This window comes from Sciurus vulgaris, assembly GCF_902686455.1.
Source record: "Sciurus vulgaris genome assembly, chromosome: 12".
NCBI classification, from domain to species: Eukaryota; Metazoa; Chordata; class Mammalia; order Rodentia; family Sciuridae; genus Sciurus; species Sciurus vulgaris.
In genome coordinates, this window is record NC_136473.1 from 36521713 (window position 1) to 36546801 (window position 25089).

The 25089-nt window shown below is 42.7% G+C and overlaps 2 pseudogenes across 2 annotated transcripts; both read right to left on the reverse strand.

Moving 5' to 3' along the window:
- Nucleotides 1-6030: 6030 nt before the first annotated feature.
- Nucleotides 6031-9907, reverse strand: LOC306641370 (src substrate cortactin-like; annotated as a pseudogene). The gene is made up of 2 exons: nt 9891-9907; nt 6031-7534 (listed from the first exon to the last, which is right to left on the reverse strand). The product of its transcript is annotated as a src substrate cortactin-like (transcript).
- Nucleotides 9908-10699: 792 nt separating this feature from the next.
- On the reverse strand, nt 10700-11548 carry LOC306642461 (cell division cycle-associated protein 4-like; annotated as a pseudogene). The gene has a single exon. The product of its transcript is annotated as a cell division cycle-associated protein 4-like (transcript).
- Nucleotides 11549-25089: the final 13541 nt, after the last annotated feature.

The window sequence follows — 25089 nt, forward strand, 5'->3', positions numbered from 1 at the left end:
CTGAAGCATGAGATTCCAATTCCCTTCTGTGTTTCAGAGTGGGAGGTCAAGCCCTGAGCCCCAAGTGGGAATATGGTGTCATTGTTAGTTTTCCTGGGAAACTGGACTGCTACCTGTTGGGATGGCCCCTGGCTGGCCCTGGAAGGCAGCTGCTCAAGCCAGGCTTGCTGACTGCATCTCTTATGCATTTTCAATTGTGTCACGGTTCCTACCAGTACAAGAAAATAAATGTGTCTCTTTTACTTTGTAAAAGTCCTTGCAAAAAAGAATGAACAGTGATGTGACCCATGAGAGAAATTGTCCCCACAGGCTTCTCTCCCCCAGACAGGGTTGTGAGGACTTGAGCTAGTGGGTAGCCCCAGGGGGAGGGGAAGTACTAGTGACCCTGGTCTCTGGAAAACCTTCCAGTACATGCCTTTCTTCCTTGTTTTCTCCAGCACAATCTTTTCCTGGACCAGTCACATTCTGTGTCCATGGAGGATGTCTTGAGAGAGACACAAAATGCCTATCTTCACCTTCCCCATTTGGAATGCTGTTTTTCTTTATTTTTCTGCATGACTAAAATGTAGGGAGTCAGGTTCCATCTTCATATGTAGCATAGAAAACTGGGTCTGGGACCAGCCATGTGTGCCTATCACATGGCTGGGTGAATGTCAGCATTTCTGCTTGTTCACTTGGGAAGTGTTCTGAGGACATTTCAAATGTTTTTCTTCATTGTCTCCATAATTACTTTATGTAGAACTCAAAGTTGCCTATTACCTATTCTGAAGAAAAATCAGTTAAAAAGGATTTCAATTTTGGCAGAGAGAGTGAGAAAACTTAAAATATAGGCTCATCACATTCCCAGAGGGACTGTGTGGTGGACATTCCATGTCAGCAGGTCAGCAGTTTGAGGGATCTAATTCCACCCACATTTTGCTTTCAGAACACATGGCTCTTCCTCACATTTTCACTGAGTCCTTTACCCCACCAGGCAACCCTTTTGCTGGGAGGAAGTTCGCAGAGGACAAGTGTGTCAGGTGAGCCTGAGCTCACTTTGGCCAGGAGTCACAGGGTCTCTTGTAGCTGGTGTGGCCTGGCTGGTGCTCTCTCCAGAGAAGCCTCATGTCCCCAGTCACCCTTTCACCTGTTATTCGAGGAAAAGTTGGGGATGTTTGAATTGTGTGTCTTCTCAGATGAGAAAGAGCAGTGAAGTTCTTTGAAGCCATCTCCAAAGGGCAGCCTGAGTCCTGGGCCACTTTCTCCCTGTGGCTATGTGGTTTTGCAGTTTCACTGTAGTAAAGAAAACAGGATATGATCAGATCTCAAAGCTCAAAGTGGGGGCAGCTACTTCAGCTTTATTTACAAGCTGCATTGGTGCTGGGAGGAGGGAGCGGGAAAGGCAGTTCTATAGCAGTGACCTCACCAGTGACTTATTGTCCATGAGGGGTCAAGTCCTGCCGATTCCAGTTTATTCTCTGGCCATGGCTTTCCAAGTGACAGGATATGTCCAGTTTGTCTTCAATTCCCCATGGAGATGAATGGGTAGGGATGGATAGTGGCAGCAGTGCAGGAATACAGGCTGAGGAGGGATGGAGCCCGGGGAATTGCAGATTTGCTAGAAGATTTAGAAATAGAGGATTCTTTAGAGATTTGAGCAGAGAAGTTGCAAGATTGAAGCCATGATGGAGCCTACTCTGGCAAAGTTGTGCACGGTCCCAAGTTGCTCTGGTTTACTCAGACAGACAAGGCTGCAGGGAAGAGGAGTGCAAGGGTTCCAGGTGCACAGACTCAAGGAAACATGAGGCTCACAGGACATGTGCCTCTGAGCAAGGCTCCTGCTAATGTGCTGGAGACAGCTTGGAACATGATTGCACATGAGAATCCCGATTTTACATGTAAAAGATCAAGCCATTGATCTGTGGCAGCATGGGCAGCTGGAAGATGTTTCACTGGTAAGATTGAGGGTGCCTCTCTGTGTTTTGTGTTTTGTGGTATAAAGGGCCCACGACCCTCCCATGAATAGATGACGCTTAATTACAAAAGTGCAGGTGATATTTCTGAAGAAGCTGCTCTGAGAGCCAAATATACTCCTAGAAAATTACACAATGACACCAAGCCATTAAGAACCCTTTCTTCATTCACTTAGGGTGATGGGAAGGATAGGAGGGTGGAGGGAAAACCAGGAATGAGCTAGCTCCACAGTAGCTTCAGAGAAAACCCATCAGAGCCCATGTTGATGGGCAGCAGAGGGATCAGAAAGCAGAAGTAAGACACCTCATGAAAGGGGCACAGGGAGAAAGAGTATGAGCAAAGGAGCACTGGAATCTGGTCAGGGTTTGCGTCAGCAGGGCAGACCACAGGAACTTGTTTGGATGTCAGGGAGTGTCTGACTGCTGAAGGACAATTAGAGACTGGAATTTAAGGAGGGGCCTCTAGGGGGATATCTGCAAACAGTTATTTGGAGAATTGGAGGAAATATCTGTTACTCAAATAGACATGGGGTTTTGAGAATTTCTGGAAATATTAAAAATGCTTCCAAGTGAATATAGTTTGTATTGTTTTCTTGCCTGGTGAGACTGGCCTGCTTCCACTCATTACCCAGTTTTTCTCATGTCTACTGCTACTCACTCAGGCCTCCTCCACTGTGTGGGGTTCTGGACCATGCATAGTCCTGGGGATACAGTGTGTGTGCATCCCCCAGGCCCTGCCCAGCCCTCCTCTTGGCATGAAGTCACTTGCTCAGTATTCCTGCTTCCATTCCAGCTAGAGAGCACTTGCAAGCCAAGGCCGAGGGAACCAGGAAGAGGCTTCCAGAAGCAATGGGGCCTGGCTCAGCCCCTTCCCATTATCCTTCATCCCTCCTGGCACATGGCATTTTGTCTAGAACCAGGGAAGACATCTTGCCACTCTGGGCTACAAGCATATGAGAAGGGCCAAGAGAATTTCAGAGGCAGTGGTCCTGGCAGAAATAAGCATCTGAGTTGATGGCAGAGGCTGCCTGCCCTGCTTTGTGCATGCAGACCACTGCAAGGCAGATCTCCAGTGATAAGCCAGACACATTCCTAACTCAGGTACTCTGCCTCTCTGGGGGGTTCCCAGCAGGTAGCTTCTAGTTTCCTGCCTCTGTAATAAACCACACAGTGGCCCAAAGGACAAAGTACCCACTTATTCTGCTCACAAATCCACTATGTCAACAGGGTTCAGCGGGGGTGGTTTCTCTGCTCCAAGTGGCACCAGTTAATAAAGCAGGACAGAACACCAGCAAGCACTTTGGGGGTGTCCACTAGCAAAATTGGGGCTTGGGGCAGAGGCCTCTGTTCCTGCCTGTGGAGTTTTCCTGCAGCTGCAAGGGCTGCCTCACAACATGAAAGTTGCCTTCCAAGAGCAGGAGCAGCAAGAGAACAGGGGCACATTGGCAGCATCATTCTGCTCCAGCCTTAGTTGCTTTGTTCCATGACTGCACCATGACTTGTCAGTGGAGATGGGCAGGACACCCACCCAGGTTCCCAGAGCACTGGCTTATTGCAGAAATCCTGCCATGGTTTTTAGACAGAGAGGTCACAGTGGACACCAAGGTGTCCTGCCTCCCGTGTGGTATGAATGGGGATCCCAACCCTTGTCCTAACCATCAGACAGGTAAAGTTCTCCTCCTTGGCACAGCTGTAGGGAGCTGGTATATTTTACCTGTCCCTGAGCAAGAAAGGAAGCTCTGCCCTGTAGGCATGATCAAGGGTGTGTGTGCGCAAGGGTGTTGGGTGTTGGGTAATGAGGCTCTTTGGTGGAAAGGAAGGTTGACGTATGGCACAGTGACACCTCACAGGAGATCAAAATAGCATCCTTCAATCCTGGAGCTATAATTGCCAGGGGATACTTCTCTTTGGATAGAGTGTCTGTGTTTGTCCAGTTATGTCAGAAAAACTAAAGGGACTATAGCCAGGTTGCTCTTGGTCCCGTTCCTGTCCAGAACCTGTTCTGCATCCCCAGCCCCCTGCCTCTGGGGGCCCCAGGGAAGACCATGGGTGTAAGAGGAGAAACCCTCTCTCCTCTTTCTGCTTCTTCCACTGTCCTTGGCAGAGTCTGTGTTTCTTTGTGTGACAGGCAGCTTCAGCATAGGTCTGAGGTCCCCATTTCTTTGGTGTCTACACCACTGGATACCCTTTCCCTGTGGTGGGAACTAGACATAAGCCGATGAAGTTACTTCCAGCCCATCGTTCTGAAAGTTCTGGACATGTGATTGTTTTCTATTTACGGTATGCTCTGGAGCTTCTTGGCAAACACAGACAGAAGCAGAACACATAGAACAGAGGCAGCATTCAAAGGCCCATCTTCACTACTGTGGGATGAAGGAAGTCCTGGGCTGAATATTTGAGAAGTAAATGTCTTGTCTTGTCATGCCATGGAGAGTACTTGGTTGAGTTTGGTCAGGGAAACCCAATGCTTTGATTTGAAGTTCATTTTCCTTTGGCTAGGTGTCATGTGCTGGGTTAGTCCAATTTTCATCACTGACCAAAATACCTGACAATGTGGCTGTGTCCATAGCTTTGGGCCAGAGGTGAGGTGCAGTATCATTGCAGAAAGGCATAGTAGAGAAAAGCTTCTCAGTTCATGATAGCCAGGAAGCATAGAGGGGGAGGGGAGGTGATTGAGGGGCCAGGGACAAGATCTATAATCCCCAAGACATGCCCCTATGGCCTACTTTCTCCAGCTATACCCCACCTGCCTATAGTTAGCACCCACTTAGCCCATTGAAATTAGGATGGGCTGATTAGGTTACACTCTCCTAATCTACTCATTTCATATCCTGCATTAACACAGGAGCTGTTGGGGAACACCTCATTTTCAAACAAACCATATCAAACCCGATGTTTCTCCCATTGTGGCCAGTAATGTACTATGAAGCTTCAGACAACTCCACTGGGCCTTGGCTCTAAAGTAGTGATCAACATGGGGCACACCCATGCCTATTCCAAGGCCCTGCTTCCCCAGTTTCTTTTCTCATTGAGCCCTGTAATCCACCCCCACTGAATCCTGCTTTCCCTGCCTCTCCCCATATAACATGAGAAGTACACTGTACGACTGACTTTTCAACAGTGTTTATGGCAGGAGGAAACTCGACACACAAATATAATTAATCTTTGATATTTGTGGATTCTGTATTTGTGATTTTGCCTAGGTGCTAAAATTAATTTGTAACTCCTAAATCAATACTTTCTGAGAAACATTTGAGTTGCTGCATGTGCATGTTCCCAGCTGAGGTCTCTCTTTCTCTTGGGCTCTGTGCAATGATGGACAGGGCAGGGCCAGGGTTGGGGGAAGAAGCTGCAGGTGGTGGATGGTAGAGGAAGCTGGATGGGTTTGAATCCCAGTCCCAGCACCTGTTCATGGGGTGGTCTCAGGCAAGTCACTAAACACTTTTGATCCTCATTTTCTTGTTTATAAATTTGAGACAATAGAAAATACCAGTGAGTAGATTTAGGAGGAGAAAAAACAAACAAACAAACAAACAAAACCCTCAAACTCATGTTCTCCTATAGTACTCTCACAACATGTTTCTGTTTGATTGTTTTTATTCCCATCAGGCCAGCAATACTGCAGCAGTGGACACAAGTTGGGTGTCCTCTGATTCAACTCTGCTCTGACACCACCTGCCTGGAGATAGCATCAGTGACCACAGGTTGAGGGAGCAGTTCCCAAGACTGCCATGCCTTTCAGGTGCCAGTCCCAATCCCCAGGTTTTTTTCCCTGTGCTTCTGACTAATTAGCTATAAAACAGGATTACCAAAAACCCCTCCTGGGGTTCAATTAATGTTCTAAAGCAGCGAACAGAACTCAGGGGAACACTTGATTACATTTACTGGTTTATTAGAAAAGATCTTACAAGAAAACCATCAAACACCCTTTAAAAAGGTGGATATTTCAAGCAGCTTCTCTGGGGAAATCTCAGTAGAATCAAAAGAATCCATTTTTTTTAAATGCACGTAATATGTATATTCCCCTGGAACCACCCGGAATAGAACAAAAGAAATGGAGACACAAAGCCGGAACCCAAACCCAAACCCAGAGAAGGCGACTTGCAGCGTGAGCCTGGAGCACTGGTGCCGGGCCGCCTAGGGCTGCAGCTCCATGTAGTTGGCAGGGAAGAGCCCGTGCCTGCCCTTGCACACCCCAAGCCACCAGCTGTCATCTATCATCTCCATGTTGGTGATGAGGTCATCGGGTCAAAGGAGATTTCATCATCACCTGCAGCCAGGTAGTCATAGAGGGCGGTGGCCGTGATGCCCAAGTCGTTCTCGTATGCGGCATAGGCGCTATCCTCTGCTTCGTAGTGGCCAGGGGCCTCTGTGGTGTCGTAGGCGGCCTCTGGGGTATAGGCCAGGTCCTGCTGACCGCTGACCTCCTGGTAGTCTGCAGCCTCAGTGCTGTACAAGATCTCAGGCCTGCTCTCACCCATGGGGCCTCTGTGGCTCAGCTCCGCCTTGAAGGGGGCTGCGTCCTCATACACGGGGCTGGAGGGTGGCCCCTCCTCAGCCAGCGGTGGGGCGGGGAACACTGCAGGTTTCTGCCTTTGGGCTCAGGCTTGCTCCTCCAGCCCCCTCCTGGCCTCCTCCTGCTCCTGCCTCTCCCTGGCCAACCGCTGGGCTTGCTCTGTGTCTGCCTTCCACCTGTCCTCCTGCTCCCGCTCCTTGGCCAGGTTTTCAAAGTTGGCTCTGCTGTTGCTGATTCTACACACTGTACTTCCCGCAGAATCCTTTGGAGTAGTCTTTTTGGGATTCATGCAGCTGCAATTTCTTCTGGTGGTCCCAGCCAAGGGCACACTTGTCTTGTCTGTCTGTCTGCACGCTGAAATTTCCTCCGAACCCTTTGATATAGTCTTTCTGCAACTCGTGCTTCTCCATCTTGCCTTGGTACTCAAAGCCCATTGCACTCTTGTCCACTTTGTCCCTGTCTATTCCGTATTTGCCACCAAAGCCTTTGGAGTAATCTTTCTGGGACGTGTGCTTTTCCATCTTGCCTGGTAGTCGAAGCCCACGGCACTCTTGCCCACACAGTCAGCCTGCTTGCTGTATTTGTCGCTGAAACCATTTGAGTAGTCTTTCTGGGAGGCGTGCTTCTCGGTCTTGTCCTGGTATTCAAAGCCGACAGCAGACTGATCAACTCTGTCCATCTGGACTCCAAACTTGCCTCCAAAGCCCTGGACCGAGTCCACTTGTGAACAGTGTTTGGAGAGCTTCGACTGACACTCATGGCCAACAGCTGATTTATCCATCCTGTCCTGCTCCACACCAAACTTCCCTCTGTAGCCATGGGAGGCTTTCGGTCCTGTCTCCAGCTCCTTCTCCTTGAGAGACTGATGTTCTTGAAAGACGTTCTCCCTCAGCTTGTGTATGTTGATGTGCTCCTGGTGTCCCGACCCCTGCACCGTCTTGGCACCCCATCGCTGCTCCTTTACACTGACGTTGTTCACGAAGTCGGGTCGGTCTCCCAGTCATCGGCTGCCCCGTTGTCTGGCAGGAGGGCCACCGTGTGGCCTGTGGAGGCTTTCCACACCTTTCTTCCGGGTGATGGGACTGCTCACAACTCTCCTCCTGAGACACACGGATGCGACCAGGAGTGTCTGGGCATCTGGGAATGGTTCTGCCACCGCTGGGCCTCCACTGGGTGGGCTGCTCCTGCACCCGCTGCGCTCTGCACCCAAGAACCCATTTTTATTGATGTGGTCAGGATATCAGATCCAGAAACACCTTTATATTTGGCTTCCTTTTCTGATTCTTTACTGGAACAAAATGTGACTATGTGAATCTCAAACGCTAGTCATTCATGTGTGTGTGCCTGTGTCTGGTGTGTGTTTTTGATGTGTGCACACAAGTTGGAGGTGAAGTGTTATGGCAGGAGGAGGAAGGCAAGCAGCAAAGTGGCAGAGTTTAAAGACTGAAGAGAGCTGTGAACTTCCTCAGTGAGGCAGCTTCCATGACTGGGCACAACTTCATATCTGATGTCAAGATCTTTTCCCTTCTCAGCATTGGCACCACAGTGCCCCACCTCCCAGAAGAGCCTCCATCCTGATCAGCAGGAGAAAGCTGCCTCCCCACTCCTCATGCCTCCCTCCCTCTTCTCCCTTCCTCCCTCCCTCCCTTTTTGTGAGGTTCTTCTTTCTTCACCTGCCCTTCCCTGCTCCTGCCCAGGCTGTGACTGGATTTCTTTGTGGATAACTGTGATAACTCTTCCTGACTTTAAAGCCAGCTCATGTCACAAGCCCCTGGCCTGTTCCCTAGTCAGGTCCTGTTTCCTTTGCAGAGAAAAGAGAACCCAGTCCTCTTATGGGCCAGGAGGAGCCCTGGGCTTCCTTGATCCCCTTTCCTGTCACCAAAATTAAACACACAAGACAAAGTGTATGACACAGGAAATTACTGCATTCTGTCCTTGAAGAAAAGGGTTGCAGACAGAAAGAGGCCTGAGGGGGCCACCTCTGCAGGACACCACTGACCAGAGCACGGGAACCTTGTGTGTCCTGCATGGACTGTAGGAAGCTGTGACAGGCTCCTGTGGCTATGGTCACCTCCAAACTGCATGACAGTGTCACCTCCAGCAGGCCAGGAGAAGGGCTGGTGGGAGGACACCTGCATCACAGCATGAAAGGGATTCCAAGGGCTTTACACTCTGACATCCAACATCTCACTGAGGACAGATTGGTCCTGAGAGGGGCTGAAGCTTAGAGGCTGCACTGAGAGTGGAATCAGTCAATGTTGCTTTCCTGCTAGCTGTTTATTTACTTAATTGTGACAGAAAATCACTGAGTGCCTACCAGGTGCTAAGAACTGTCTTGGGTGGTAGGGACCCTGGACTCCCCACTGACTCAACCACCAGAGCATTGCCAAATGGCCTTGGGGAACTTTTTGTTTTGGACCAGAGAGACACTGTACTATGTGATGCCCTGACTGTCTGCTTGGAAAGTCCCTGACCCAAGTCCCCCTCTCATTTGCAGCAACCTTGAGGATGAGGAGGGATGTTGGGGCTGCTGGACCATTGGATATGGCCATTCATTCCCACTGGCCAGGAGGAGGCTGAGCAGAATGTCCCAGAGTTTCTACATTTGGACCAAAGTTACTCAACTTCTAAATATTTCATTGGTTAGCAATTTATAAATCTTTGTTGTGCAAAGAGTATATAGGTTAAAAAAAATAAAAAGATTGAAAACCCATTATCCTATTGAATCAGCCTCAAATTCGGAAGGAGACTGAATGTGACTTTCTAATCCTGAATAAAAGTCTAGCCTATGGCAAAGTCCTTCACTTATAACTGCCCCATAGAATTTATCTGGGACTAGGAATAATCATAATAATTGATAATATCTTATATAGTTATCTCTACATATTAATAATAATTTCATATATAATTAGTTAATAAATATGCATTTCTTCTTTCCCACTATCACAGTAATAATGGACAAAACACTGTTCAACTTTTGGAAGAAGCAAGAGCATAAAGCACTTCTAAATGGATAGTTTCTATCTAATGGTAGAGTTGGCTACAAGGATTTATTTTTCCTATAGCACAGTCTCATTATTAAAAAATAAAAAAGGAGTCCTTACTTTTTGGGGCTCTAACTTATCAATAATTAATGGGGTCATGGAATAGATATTGCAAATGTGCAAATGTGGCAGGTCGGGCACAGGGCCACACCAGTTCCCTTCCTGGGGCAGCTCATCACATGACCCTTCGGATCAAGGGGACATAAGTTACACAGTCATTTCATTCTGGACTTAAATTTAATCTTAAAATTCTGGTCTAGCACCAATTTAATAGAGCAGGTCTAAGTATTTCTACCCCAACAGCACAGGGACACACCCATCCCAACACATGTGCCTGACATACAGCAGCCCCTTCTGTATGCTCCAAAATGGGCATACATTTTTGCTAGGGCCATGCTGGGAACTTATGGAAGGCGCCCTCTGTGACCACCTGAAGGAAGGCATGGCTGACTCTAAAGTCTCTGAAGATCAAATGGTGCCTGTGATTTCCACACAAATCCTGACCTTCCCCTCCAGTGGCATTTGCATAGATAAATGGGCATAAATCGAGCCCTCCATCATTTACACTAAGGCAAAAAGACATGGCCTCAGAGCAGGTCTAGTGAAGAGAGTACTAGCTGCGTGTGGTTCCCATTTTAAGTGCACTGTGTTGTAACAGAATCTAAGCGGGTCCTGCAAACAGCTGAAGTAGAAAACAGAACCCTTACACTGCTGCCTCACTGTGAAAAAAAATCCCCATTTAAACCTTCCAACAAGAAAATATGCTAACTGCAATCCTTCAGGTTACGCACGTTTATAACGTAGCAGCAAAGAACGTTTATACAAAAAATAGACTTTTAAGAAAAGAACTGCAAAAATTTAGATATAAAGTATGAAAAGTTTAAATAACATATCTTAAGACAAAATATTGTCCCAAACTTATAAGATTGAGTTTTAAAAGTTCACCTATCTGGATTCAATGAGTTTGGATGCAGCCTGTGGCTCGCCGTCTTCCATGCGAGCTGCAGCTAGGACACAAAAGGAATGAGGGCCCAGGGCTATGGGATGCCACCTAGACCAGGACTCAGAAGCCTTCAGAAAATTCCCAGCTTCCAGCATCAGCCTCTGCCCTGCCCTCCCCAGGGAAGAGGCACAGGCCTGGGGTCTGCAGCCCTTGCCTATGACAGTCTGTCCCAGGATGCTCTTGTAATCAGCAGACTGCCCAAAATGTTAGGACACAGGCTGCAGTGGTGAGAACTCTTCACAGGACTGAGGCCCTGCATGTCTACTTGGCCACAGTACATCAGATAAGCTGTCTGGGACATATGGCCTTGTTCGTGGCCCACTGGGGATCTCAGGTGTCTGCTAGGATCTCCATCATATGGACCATTTCGGCCAGGTTGGACTTGCAGCTGGGGCCAGGAGGCGAGGCTGCTGTGGCAAAGCCCTGGAGCTCGTCACAGAGACCTGGCTTCGTGGCCCCCATCATTCCTATCATCACGGTGTCCAGGTCATAGTAGGAACTGTCCACATCAGAGAACAGCTCCTCCACAGGAGTGGGACTTTTGTTCTCAAATATCTGAACTAGAGACTTCTGAAAGCTTCCTGTTTTCCAGAGGGTTGCCCATATCACAAAGGCTTCTCTGAGGGTTCCTTGGCACCTGTGTTGAGCTGACTGTGGAAAGTTCGGAAACTGGGCTTTGCAAGAGGTCATTTCCCAAGTCAGGAGCAGGGTGCCCCACCTCCGATCCCCTCGCTGTGCAACACAGGGTCTCCATGGACCCCAGGCACCTGCCCCGCACTCTGGGGTGCTTCCCCTTTCCACGTGCCATCCTGGCTCATCTCCTCCCTGATCTGCTGGACTGTGTCGGGGATAACGACCTAGCGTCAGAGATTGGGTTCCACCAGCCTGTGGCAGAGCTGGAGGTTGACCAAGGATAAGTCCAGAGCGACTGCCGCTGTAGGCTATAATCAGGGACTGAGCCAAAGCCAGTGGGCGCACCCTCCCCGTCTTCCTCCTGGTCAGCACATTTCCTCTTCAGTCCTGATGCAAACATACACATGCCCTGCACTGTGTACCCAGCTGAGGCTATGCTCTGGCCAGGGAGACCACAGCGACCTATTCAGGTTTTTTTTTTTTTTTTTTTTTTTTTTCCCTGTAGGGTTCTTGTTTTGTATTTGCCTTTTCTTTTGTTGGAAAGGGAGCTCAACCCAGGGGCAAGTGGTTTGCTGCAGCTATAATCCCAACTCATTCTTTCACTCCTTTTATTAACTGCTACGAATGAGTCTACTATAAATCGTCAAAACAAAACAAAAAACAAAAACAAACAAACAAAAAAAAAAACCTGACCAATAGGCCAACAGGGTTAGTATGTTTTCAAGCCCTAATTAGCATGCGTTTGGACCAATAGCAGTGAGCCAAGTGCTATATAAACCTCCAGCAGGCACGATGCGAGGGAAAGACGCCACTGCATCCACCACTGCAGCTGAGAGTTCCAGGAAGGGGTTCGCGGAACAGGAGGCCAGAAAGAAGATCCACGGGGTTCGCGAGACAGGAAGTCAGAAAGAAGGAAGGGATGTTGAGCCTCGGGATTCGCGAGACAGGAAGTCAGAAAGAAGGAAGGGATGTTGAGCCGCGGGGGACCGTTAGGAACTGCAACGTTTCTCCCTGCGGAGGCCTGAAGATTGTGCAGACCCCACCTACATGTAGAAGCCGTGAACTGAGCTTCATCAAAGAATTCGGCTTCAAAGGTACTGTTATGTTAGATAATTATTCAGATATGTCGTAGAATGTCCCCTGGTTGGGATTTTCCCAGTGGTCTTCTCGTATATTTAGACTGGGTTATGTCTGGAGAGGAAGACCCAGAAATGACTTATCAGTTTCACCGTGACACAGCGAGGGTTCTTACAATGTGGCTTATTGCTGTTGCCCTTGTTCACCTGGTAAAGAGATTGTCTGTGAGACTTAGCATTTTTTTTTTTGATAACAAATTCCCCCTGCATAGTTAAAAGATGATTAAAAATTGATTTACGTGCCTCCTGTTAGGAACTTGGCTTTCATTTGAAACAAATTTTTATAATAATATTAATTTTGAATAGGAGGAGATTGCATTGAGATGGACTCACCTGAAACTAGCCCAAATTGACAAACTATTTGAATTTCTGACCAAGTTAAAATTTCACTTCTTTTTATTATTGGAATTATAAAGACAACTTGAAAATGTCCTTTAAGTATTAGGAAACTTGTACTCCAAAATACATCAGACTTTTACCCCTGCAACACAGGGCTAATGTAATATGTTTATTAAAATATTTGAACACCTTACCTTGCTTGAATCACACATACATATGTTGGATTCAAAACCTGAGTGAATAAGTTTACTTTTTATTTCTTCTTACCTGTATGCCTGTTATATATAGGAAATAATAGGGACTAGGGGAACTTCCAAATGGTGGTAAAACAGATAAGGAGGTTAAAAGAAGTGATAATATGATGGTGATAAATTACTTGCATAAAAGTAGTAGTTGATAATTGGAACTCCCATCAGCTGATCTAAACACGATTGCTAGTCAGTGGTAAATACACAAATGAATAGGACCTGTCCACTGGGTTGATTTGAAATAAGTCAGCACAGCATTTTCTCTCCATCACTCCTATTTTTCCTGCTGGCTAACTCATTCAAATTCATCATTGGTTTGTATCCATGAGAAAGCAGAGGGTCCACTTGAACAATGGATCCAATGTTTTAGGTATATCCCTGGAAATTAGTTTTATTGAATCATTCAAGGGGAAAATTCTTGAGAGGAATGTATTCATTCTCTGTAGGATGACATAGCACAGAAAATTACACCTGTCTGATGAAGTGTTTAATCAAATTCAACACATACCAATCTGTGAAAATGTTCTCCCTCAATAGGACCACAAAGTCCACTTAATAGTACAGATAAAAATTTTAGTGAATTTAGTTATTTCAGAATGACTTATATTCAGTCTGATATAAAAATAAATAAATTTTCATTCAATACAATTTATTGAGCATCTATTTTTCAATGCTAAGGATACAGTCATGAGAAAAGCAGGCAGGAATTCTTTCTCTCAGAAACTTAGTTTTCAGGTTAGTGGAGTGTGTGTGGATGTGAAAAGAAGATAGAGACTTGAGAAGTAAATACATTTTTAAAATATGAGATGGCAAAATGTGTAATGCAGAAAAATAAGACAGGAAGGGCTTAAGGAACATAGAGGAGAAAGATGCAAATTTAAATAGAGGAGTCAGGGAAGGCCTTGCTGAGAATCTGACATTTGAGCTATTCCCAGAGGAGGTGGGGAGGTGAGCCACATAGATACATGGGAAAAGACTTTCCTGACAAAGAATGTAGGAAGTGCAAAGACCCAGAGGTAGAAGCATATCTGGCAGGTTTAGGGAATAGCAAGGGGGTCTCCTTTGGCTTAAGAGGTGTGCATGGGGTAGGGTAATAAGAGATGAAGTTAGACAGGTGGAGAAGGCAGACCATGTAGGACTTTGTAAGGACTGAGGAGGGTTTCTAGCAAAAGTGTGACCTGTGAACCCAGTTCTCAAAGACTGCCCTGGCGATTCTTTAGGATTATAATTACGATCCCATTGCAGTGGTCCCTGTGAGAATGGGTGGTGCAGGGGAGATGGTGAAAAGGGTGGGACTCAAGCTGTTTTGAAGGGAGAGCTGCTAGGTTTTGATGCCAGATCAATGTGGGATGTGAGTTTCCTTTTGGCATGGGCAACAGGGACTATGCAGGACCTTCCAGAGAGTTATCTGGTCTGCATAATAAAGAGTAGAAAAGAACCAAGATTTAAAAGGATATCTGTTAGAAAACCATATGATTATACACCCTGAAGAGGGAAAGTAATCAACCCCAAAGCTAGTAGAGATAAGAGAACAGTGAAGAAACACTGCTGGTCAAAAGATAGAATAACACAAATCAGTCTGATACTTGAATACTTTACTAGGCAGCTAAAAATATAATAATGAAAGACTTCCAATTAATGGTCAACACAATTGAATTACTGTTAATTAAGTTTGTATATGGGTATGTATCTCTATAAAATTCCACAAAAGTTTAATGATGAAAAAAATAGAGAAATAGTTTTTACTCCTGGGTTGGAAGATCATATGGAAGAGGCAACTTTTGATTGTTTAATTTGTGATTGTAATATAACTTCAGCTGAAATTCCAACAATGGTGTTGGCATTTTGTAGAATTGAAAATGATTGCTTCTGCAGTATACGTGGTAAGATAGACAAGAATGCTAGAGGACCAATGAAGGAATAATAATTAGCTCACAATGTAGACTGTTCTAAAATACAAGAACTTATGTGGTGTAACACTGCATTAGAAGGAGAAATAGAGACCTTTAAATAATACAGGATGCACATTAATAATTTTAGATATAAATGAAAATACAATGTGTTGCAAATTAATGAAATTATACAGAACATAATTTTCTTGTACATTTTGCTTGAATTAGCTTTATTTTCAATAAGGTTAAAAAGAAATTTTAACTTAATGAATTATAATAAAAGATCAACTCATACAAAAACAGGTTGATTTAATAAAATAGGAAAATCATTTAGATTATTGAAGTTATGGAGAAAAGATAGCAAAAGTGTCTAAAGAAAATTCAGACATCTGTAAAATTACAATAAAATATGATTAAAATAATAGCAAAATAAGCAAAATATTTTAAGTTATTGCAAGAAGTCCAACCACCAGATGACAATGTTATTAAGTATTCTTTGGAGTTTCTGATATTTTTCAAATTAAATGTAGAAGACGGGGATTTAATTATAAAATATACAAAAAGTTTATAAAATTTCAAAAATTGTCACCAAATCTCCAGTAGACACACACATGCATACACACGCACTTACACATATACCTACCCTGAAGTTACTCACATGAAAGAAAAACCCTCTAACATTGTTTATAAAGAAAGATACAGAAATTAGTTGTGTGGTCAGTTACATATCTGGGAATACATCCAGGGGACACTGATGAATCTTAAAGAAAGGTGCCTCCTGCAGAACTGACACTATTGATGGATTCAGTCCTCCACTAGGGCAGTGTTTTAGTCAGCTTTAACATATTTTTAGCTTGCTTCTATGAAACCCATTTGTGGAAATGTTTTCATTAGAAAAATAATTTGAAAAAAAAATAAATGCTCCATGCAGAAAGGTACATAATAGAAAGCAACAACTAGAAACCAAATAAATCTTTCACAATTGGAGAAAGATCAAGTAACCCGCAGCTTAATAGTTTGATGCATGAACCAGATTTCAGGTTTACTGCGAATCTGAGGTAGGAAACTAAACATTTGCTGCATAAGATTTATAAGGAAAAGAAATAAAAGTTTCATCGTGATCTAGATAGAGAAAAATGTTTTCCTATGGTTAAAGGTAGAAGATACAACTGAAAAATGTAGTTGAGTGTAGGTGAAGGAATTTGAGTATTAATTGGTGTCAAATTTCAAAAACCATGAAAGAATAAATGTGAGCGTCTAGCTGTATTAAGGAATTAGTTGGAAATGTTTGGGTGTTACAAGAAATGGATCAAATGGCCATTTCCTTATGTTCTGACTTCCTTAAACAGCACTGCTCATTTCATGTGAGAACTGGGGTGAACATGAGCACTTCCTGTTGAGATCTTTGTTCTATGGTTCCTTGGGGCAGGAGAATAATGGGGGTGGAGCAGAGGAAGCTTGTGGTGCTGCATGAGAGGCACATGGGTTGCAAGACACCAGGTCTTTGGGGAACTGTCAAAATGAGCTGGATCCCAGTGGATGCTGCCATCCGACGGCACATCATTGGCCAGCAGGACAATGGGGTCAGTATTTAGGAGCTCAGGTAGACAATACTGGGATGGAGGAGAATGTAGCCTGTTGGAAGATAAGAGTTCCCTGGATTCTGTTTGGTTTTGTTTTATTTTGGTACAGGGTACTGTACCAGAGTCTCATCTTAAGCCCCATTTTATATTTAGAGAGAGGTCTTGCTTTGTTGCTTATTGCCTCACTAAGTTGTTGAGGCTAGCTTTGAACTCATAATCCTCTAGCCTCCAGCCATAATCTCCCAAGCTGTTGGAACTACACCTGTGCACCACTGTGCCTGACTGGAGTTTTTGGTCATAGTCACATGACCTAGGATTTGGGGCTGTGGTTTGAGTTTGGTGATATTGGAGTGCTTGGCAAAGGACAAGGAAGCAAGTTACATGGATCCAGTTGTCCTAACGAGGATGTGGCAGACAAAGGTGCAGACACCAGGATCCTTAGGACCCCATGCAGGATTGTAGTGGGCCCCTCATTCTGGCATAATCTACCTGAGATGGGAAGGGCTGAGGTCAGTGTGGGCCTACCATGGACAGTCCTACTTCAGGTGTAGGCAGAAGCTCATGTTGAGCCTGGGGCTGGGCTGCAGCCGGACAGGTCAGGCTCTGGGTTAGGGACTCTGAAAGAGCAATATAAGGGAATGGGAATCGGCCCAACCTAGGACATGTCCAGGGTAGCTGGGTCTTCCCTGGTCATCTCCTTGGCCCCCAGATTCTGGGTGCGTGGGTAGGTCCTAACCTGCAGTTTGGGGGCTATGTTTATTCCGACACCTTCTGTTATCCTGTTGGGCAGCAATCTCAGTGAGGAGCCTGACATGGGTAGGATGCCAGAGGGCATGGACTGTCATTCTGGGACCAGCAGCTCCCAGGGCAGGTTGGTACCACTGTGAAGACAGGAGAAGGGGCCCAGAAACATGTGGAACCTCCTTTGAGATCAATACCTTAAATGAAGGTGCCTGCAAGGCCCTCCTCACTCCATTAAAATATCTCTGTCAGCACCCCTCCCTGTTTCCTCAACACTTCTCTGGACTTTCACTTTTTTCTTTTTCTTTTTTTCTTTCTTTGTTTAAATCTCATGGGAACAGTCCACCCTCTTCTCCAGGAAAAAGAACCCATCTGCTTGGATTCCCTTCCTCCTGGCCTCCTCCAGGACTTACAGATCTTTACCTTTTCTTCTTACTGGCTTCTTGTGTTGTGATTTAAAACACCCTGAGGGCTTTCTTGCCTCTAACAGCAAGAGCAGCATCACCCTCTCTTCACTCTCCAGCTCCCCAAGCTAGGTGTAATGAGCTGCTTCTAAAAGCATTTTCATTTGCTTATACATAATATAATAACAACTTAAACTTTTGAAATGAAAAAAATCAATATAAAAACTAATTTTATGTTTGTGTAATTATCATACCATTCATTTCCCTTAAAAATAGCCCTACTGAGGTGAAATCAGAATAATCTGCATGTGTTTAAATTTCATAGTTTGATACATTTTGACCCATGTATACACCCACCAATCCATCACTACCATCAAGATAATGAACTTATCAATCACCTCTCACTCCCACAGCTTCCCCTCTGTAATTTCTGTCCCCTACCCCTTACTGTGTGATCTGTGTTTCTAGCCTTGTCCATGTCCCCCAACCACTGGTCAGTTCTCTCTCACTCCACATTCATTTTGAATTGTCTGGAATTTTATTAAATTAAAGCACACAGTATTGGGGGTGGGGAGGGGGGTGGACTTTTTCATCCAGTGTAATTATTTTGAGATTCATCCATGTTTTCTACTGTATTACTAAGTCATTCATTTTTATAAAACTCAGCTTTTTAAAGGTGCAGTTTAAATTTCACCCATTATAAGTGTGCAGTTCACTTATTTATAATAAATTCCACCACCATCACCACAGTGCAGTGTCAGGACTGTTCTACCACCTCCAAAACACCATTTGTGGCTGTTCTCCATCACTCTCTGTTTCTCCCTCTAGATGCACACAACTATCATCTGTCCCTAGAGGTTTGGCTCCTTTGTACATTTCTAGTAAAGGGAATAAGCAAGGTGTGGTCTCTGCATCTGGTGCCTTCCATTCAGCATAATGTTCTTGAGTTCATACAGGTTGTAGTGTGCACCAGGCCTTCATTCTTTCTTATAGTTGAGTAGGAATTTGTTCTGTGGATATGTACCCCATGTGTATATTCATTCACTGATGGACATCTGGGCTGTTTCCAGGTTTGGAATATTATAAATAAGGTTGCCATAAACCTTCGTGTACAAGTCTTTTAGTGGACAAAGCTGTGTTTTCTTGGAATAGCCAGACTATAAAATAGGTCATGTTTAACTTTTAAGAAAATGTCAAACTCTTTCAAGGCCAGCAAGGTGGATACTGTATGCTATTTTATATTCCTACATACTGACACTTAGTATGAGTGATTGTTTTAATTTTTGCTAATAGGTGTATCTTGTTATGATTTTAATTTGAAAGTTTTCTGATGACTAATGATATTTAGCACCTTGTCATATATTCATCTGCCCTGTATAACATATATTTTATATATGTATGTATGTGTTTATATATACAAAATTGGTAAGGTGCCTATTTAAATCTGCATTTTTCATTAGGGCACTTATTTTCTTATTATTGAGTTTATTTTCTTATTTTTATTGTGGATACAATACCTATTATCAAATGCATGCTTTGCAAATATTTGCTACTATTTAATGAGTTGTGTTTTTATACTCTTAATAGTGTTTTTCAAAGTACAGAAATTTTAATTAATTGTTAATTAAATAATTATCCTTTCATTGTGATTTTGGTGCTGTCTCAAAAAATATTAAAGTCACAGAATTTTCTCCCTCTTGTGTTCATCTACACATTTAAAAGCCCTAGGTTATGCAGTTCACTCTATGATAGGTTGTACCATATGGATTAAGTTCATACCTTAATTCTGTTGTTCTTGTACCACTTGTTAAAAAGACTATGCTTTCTCCCCTGCACTGCCTTTGCACTTTTGTCAAATACCACTTGTCAGTATATGTATGGTCTCTTTCTGAATTCTCAGGTCAGTTTTGAACTGTGTGTCTATCTTACAACAATTATACCCCGTTAACTACTACAAGTGTATGATAAAATCTTGAAGTTAGGTAGTATTAGTAATCCAGATTTTTCTTTTTCAGAGTTATTTTTCTTCAGTATACCCTTTTACATGCAAATGTACAATCGGCTCATTAAGTTCTACAAAAGAATGCAAATGGTGATCAGGATTCTGTTAAAGATAAATTTGGTGAGTAATGACTCTATCACATTGAGTTTTATTGTTTGGTGGGATGTGTATTAAAAATCTACATATTCTTTGGTGAGGTGTTTTGACAAATGAGTTTAGAAATATATCTTCTTGAGTGTTCTCCAGGGATTTAAGAAAAATGGGTATTATTTCTTCCTTAAATATTTGCTATAATATACCAATGAAACCATCTGAGTCTGGTGTTTTCTGTGTGGGAAGTTTTACTTCTTCCCAATCATTTACCTTCGTTATCTTTGTATAACTTAAAAAAGTCTATTTGGTTTTCATTTTTGAAACATTTTTGTAGGGTAGAGAATCGTATATTGATAGATTTTCTTGAAATTTTAAAAAGAATGTTCCTCCATTCACTCTGTTTTCATTCACATTGCTTTCAACAAAAAAATCTGCCATCCTTATCTTTGTTCTCCTGTATGAGATGTATGTGTTTCCTCTTCTGGTTGCTTGAAGAATATTCTCTTCATCATCACTATTGAGCAATTTGATCGTGATGTGCCTTGTTAAGTTTTCTTCATGTTTGTTGTTCTTCCGTTTACATAAAATTTGGGGAAATTTGATTATTCTTCAATATTAAAATTTTTATATCTTTTATGTCTTAGGTTTTTAACATATTGAATACAATTATAATAACTAATGTCATTTTGCTAGCTTTTACATTTACATTAGATCTGGATAATTTTGATTGTTTTCTATTTGGTGATCATGTTTTCCTGCTGCTTTCCATACCTTGTAACATTTTCTTTAGGTGCCAGACATTATAAGTTTTATATTTTTTGGGTGCTAAATATTTTTGTATTTTTGTAAATATTCTTTTAAGTTTGTTTTGGAATGCAACTAAGTTGTGTGGAGACAGTTTAATCCTTTTAGGTCTTACTTGTCAGATTTTAGATTTTGAAAAATGATCAATCTCTGGTTATTTATTCCTCACAAATGAGGCAGGCACCTTCTGAGAGTTCTGATGTACCATGATTTATGAGGTTTCACAATCTGGCTGGTGAGAACAGACACCATTCTAGTCCTGTTTAAGCCCTGCTCTCAGTTCTTCTGGTCCTTGTACACAGTTCTTCACCTAGTTATATTAGTTAGCTTTCTGTCACCATCATGAACTACCTGACACAGGTTATACTTAACTTCTATCCAAAGTTAAGATCAGTTTATTTATCTCACAGTTTTGGAAGTTTGTTTGGCCTATGGTGAGGGAAGCAGATGGTGGCTCATCATTGTGGAAGCTAATGTAGGGAACAGTCACACCTTGAACTGGCAGAGTAGTGCAGGGAGAGAGAAAAAAAAAAAAAAAGAGAGAAAGGTTTGGATCTCACAGCACTTTCATAACCCCCTCCAAAAATCTTAGGACCTGCCAGAAGGCCCTGCCTCTTAAAGGCCTACAGTACCTCCCAGTCTGCCACCCTGGGGACCAAACCTTTACATTCAGACCTTTGAGGGACACTTGCCATCCAAACCTTGTGTAGTTTTCTCACAGGCCCATGGAGATCAGGTACCAACTCTATGCCAAGCAGAACCCTTTGAAGGTCTCTGAAGTTCTCTGTAGCTGAGTCCTCGTTGGTACTGCCTGGCAAACTCTGTCCATCTTGGGCTTGCCTCTTATCTCCATTTGTGACTTAGAGAGACACCTTATTCCACCTGGTTCCTCTCTATTCTGTGACCTGGGAATACTTTTAATTCAGTTGAGACAACTGAGAGGTTAAGTCTCATCTAGTTTTAGCTCTCAGGGATTGTTATCCTTTGTTATCTTATAGGCTTTGTCTTTAAAAGGGTTTCATTTATTATATGCATTTTTTCTTTCATTTTGGAGTGTAAATCTCATCCCTGTTGCTTTGTCTTGGCTAGAAAAATAAGTTCCTTTATATCCTCTTGAAATACACATATTTATATGGTTGCAATTGGTATATATGCCTCATTTTATGGTCATATTAATATTACATTTCAAACATTTGCTATATTCCTTAAAAGGCTTCATAATTGCTGTTTCAATATCTGAAAAATACGTTAGTGTGCAAATTTACTTTAGAGTAGTTCATACATTAAGGAATGATTCATGCCCTATCTCTTTCCAAAACAGAATTTCAGGTGACTTACTGACAAAAAGATCTGCTAAATAATAATAGTAATGCAATATGAATTAAAAGGAAAAGCGAGGTCAAGAAAAGCAATGAAATAACAATATTGCCAACTATGATAATATCTTCTGCAATCGAAGGTGAATTTAGACTTTGAACATTCTGACCATCAACTCTGCCAATTGTAATTAGTTACATTATTTTTATCAGAACGCAGAGAGGACTGACAGGGGATTACCAGTTATTGAAATCATACTGTTTCAGTCAGCTTTTTAACCTCTGTGATGAAAAGACCTTAGAAGAACAATTTTAGAGGAGGAAAAATTTGGCTTACAATTTCAGAGGTAGTTGGCTAACTCTGTGGCTCTGGGCCTGAGTTAAGGCAGAATAAGGGTGTATCAGAGAAAAGCAGCTCACAAATGGTGCCAGGAAGCACAGAGAGCTCCACTCACCAGGGATAAAATATGTACCTGAAAGGAACACCCACTGTGACCTACCTCCTTGGCTGCCTCCAGTTAACCCACTAGATTAGTACACTGGTAGGTTAATGCTTCCACAATCCAACCATTTTACCTGTAAACTTTCTTGCATTGCCTTATACATGAACTTTTAGGGGACACCTCATGTTGACCCTAACACCTACCATGTGCAATTTAACAAGAGGTATAATGCATAATGTTTTCTGAGTTTCACCTAACTCTCATGATACTTGCCCTGGATCATAGAGCAAATGACAGAATAGGGATTCGGACTAAAATGGTACACCAGGGATTCTGAGGCCAAAACTATCAATAAATGAGTCATCTCAGGAGGACAGACATTTGTCCTGTGCTAAATGTTGAGCTCAATCTCTTACACAGGGCAATTTACACAGGTAACAGTCAGCAATCCCAGGACGAATGTCTTAACAACCTCATGGCAAATACAGAAGAGGTGTGTGTAAGGGTTTCTTTCTTTCTTCTTCTTTTTTTTTTTTAATGCTGTTTGATGGATGTGACATTGAACTACCCTTCATTGAGTTTTAGGAGGAGCTAACTGGCATGGATTATGTGTAGCTTTCTTAAGATATAAAATTAGCCAAGAATGGAACTTAGTTACTAAGAGGAAAATATTGCATCCCCCATACCTTCTGCCTTCTGTGACCTTAATCACTTTTGAACATGTTCTTAAAAGGACACAGATAGTTCATGTTTTACTACATTTTTTGAGTGTCTATTCATATAAATTAATTCCTCTTTTCCACAACCTGCTCCATAATTCCTTGCAGCTTGACTTCTGTGTGCATGACTCCACTTGAATTCTGGAGCTCCCCTCCTCCTCTGACTGTTCCTTCTCTGCCTAGTATAGCTTTTCCTCACACACTTGCATATCCTACCCACCCCATGTAGTGTTTTCCTTGCTCTTTCCTCTTCCTTCCTAACAGGTGGGCATTTCCACTATCACGACGTAATATCATCGAGCACCTGCTGCTCCTAGTATTTGAGGCTTAGAACTGCAAGTGTAAACAGAGGCATGGGTTACCTACTTTTGACATCAAGTCAATTCCTCTCTAGAAGGGGAGTAATAGAAAAAAAAAAAGAGAGTAACCATAATTTTAAAAAAAATATCTTGAAAGTTGTACCAACAAAGCAAATATAAATGCTTGAATAGAAAACTCAAGAAACATTTCATGAATTACCTAACTTTTAACATTGAAAGTTGCACACACTCAGTTGATTTAATTTCTGGATTTGTGTGGTCCCTCTTGTCACATGCTCATTGGGGATCCCAGTCGTTGGCGATTCTTTTTTTATTACTCTTTTTATATATATGTGATAGGAGAGCATATTTTGACATGTTATACATACGTGGAGTATAATTTGTTCTAATTAGAATTCATTCTTATGGTTGTACATGATGTGGAGTTTCACTGGTCATGTATTCCTAAGTGAATATAGGAAGATCATTCATTCTACTGTCTTTCCTCTTTCCATTCTGCATCCGTTCCCTTCATTCCACTTCGTCTAATCCAATTAAGTTCTATTCTTCCATTCACCCCCCCCCCCCATTTGTTAGCATCCACATGTCAAAAAGCACAGTCAGCCTTTGGATTTTGAGGATTGGCTTATTTCACTTACATGATAGTCTCCAGTTCCATCCATTTACCAGCAAATGCCATTGTTTCATTCTTTATGGCTGATTAATATTCCATTGTGTATATATACCACATTTTCTTTATTCATTCTCTGTTGATGGGCATCTAGGGTTGGTTCCATAACTTACCTATTGTGAATTAAGCTGCTATAGACATTTATGTGGCTGTGTCACTGTAGTATGCTGATTTTAAGTCCTTTGGGTATATACCAAGAAGTGGCATAACTGGGTCGAAGTGGTTCTAGTCCAGATTTTGTTAGGACTTGCATATAAAATCAGAAAACAAAAGTCATTTAAAAAAATGTATCCTACAACTTCCTCAAGTTCCATCTCAAGAATTACCAAGTTCTGGAAATCAAAGCAGACTCTCCTGTCTTTGTGCCAGTGGGAGGGTTTGTTTTTTGTCACATTATAGCACTTATCATATCTCGTATCATATATGATTCTTGTACCTTCTCATCACATTTAATAAACTAAAGATCCCTTTAGGATGGAGGTACAATGTAGGTACTCCACAAACGTCAGCAGGTTAACATGTAGAAATCTACCTGTAAGGTTAGGTTAGAATTAGGTTCCTTAAGAAACTATCGTACACTTGTTCACTAAATTATCCTTATGATTTTTAAATATGAATATCATTATTGCTTTTGAATATTATTATGAAACCCATCAATGTGTCAGGAATGTTCCCACATCTTTGTGCAAAGTGACACATAGGTAACTTGACTTGGCACCTGATAGCAGGGAGTGATATTCTCTGGGGTTCAGGAGGTTAGTGGCAGTAATCAGTTATACCACATGGTAAAAGGTTCAAGGATGATATTTTCTAGCACTAACTCTGTTAAGCACTGTGATGATCAAACAAATATTTTTTATTTTTTGGTACTATTGTTGAACTCAGGGGTATTCGACCACTGAGCCACATCTCCAGCCCTATTTTGTATTTTATTTAGGGTGGTCTCAGTGAGTTGCTTAGCATCATGCTTTTGCTGAGGCTGGCCTTGAACTCTTGATCCTCCTGCCTCAGCCTCCCAAGCTTCTGGGATTATAGGCATGTGGCACCATACTCAGCCAACAAATACTTTTTAAAATTTATTTATTTTGATTCATTGTATACAAATGGGGTACAACTGTTGTTTCTCTGGTTGTATACGAAGTAGAGTCGCACCATTTGTGTAATCATACATGTACATAGGATAATGATGTGTGTCTCATTCTGTTATTTTTCCTTCCCCCATCCCTTCCCC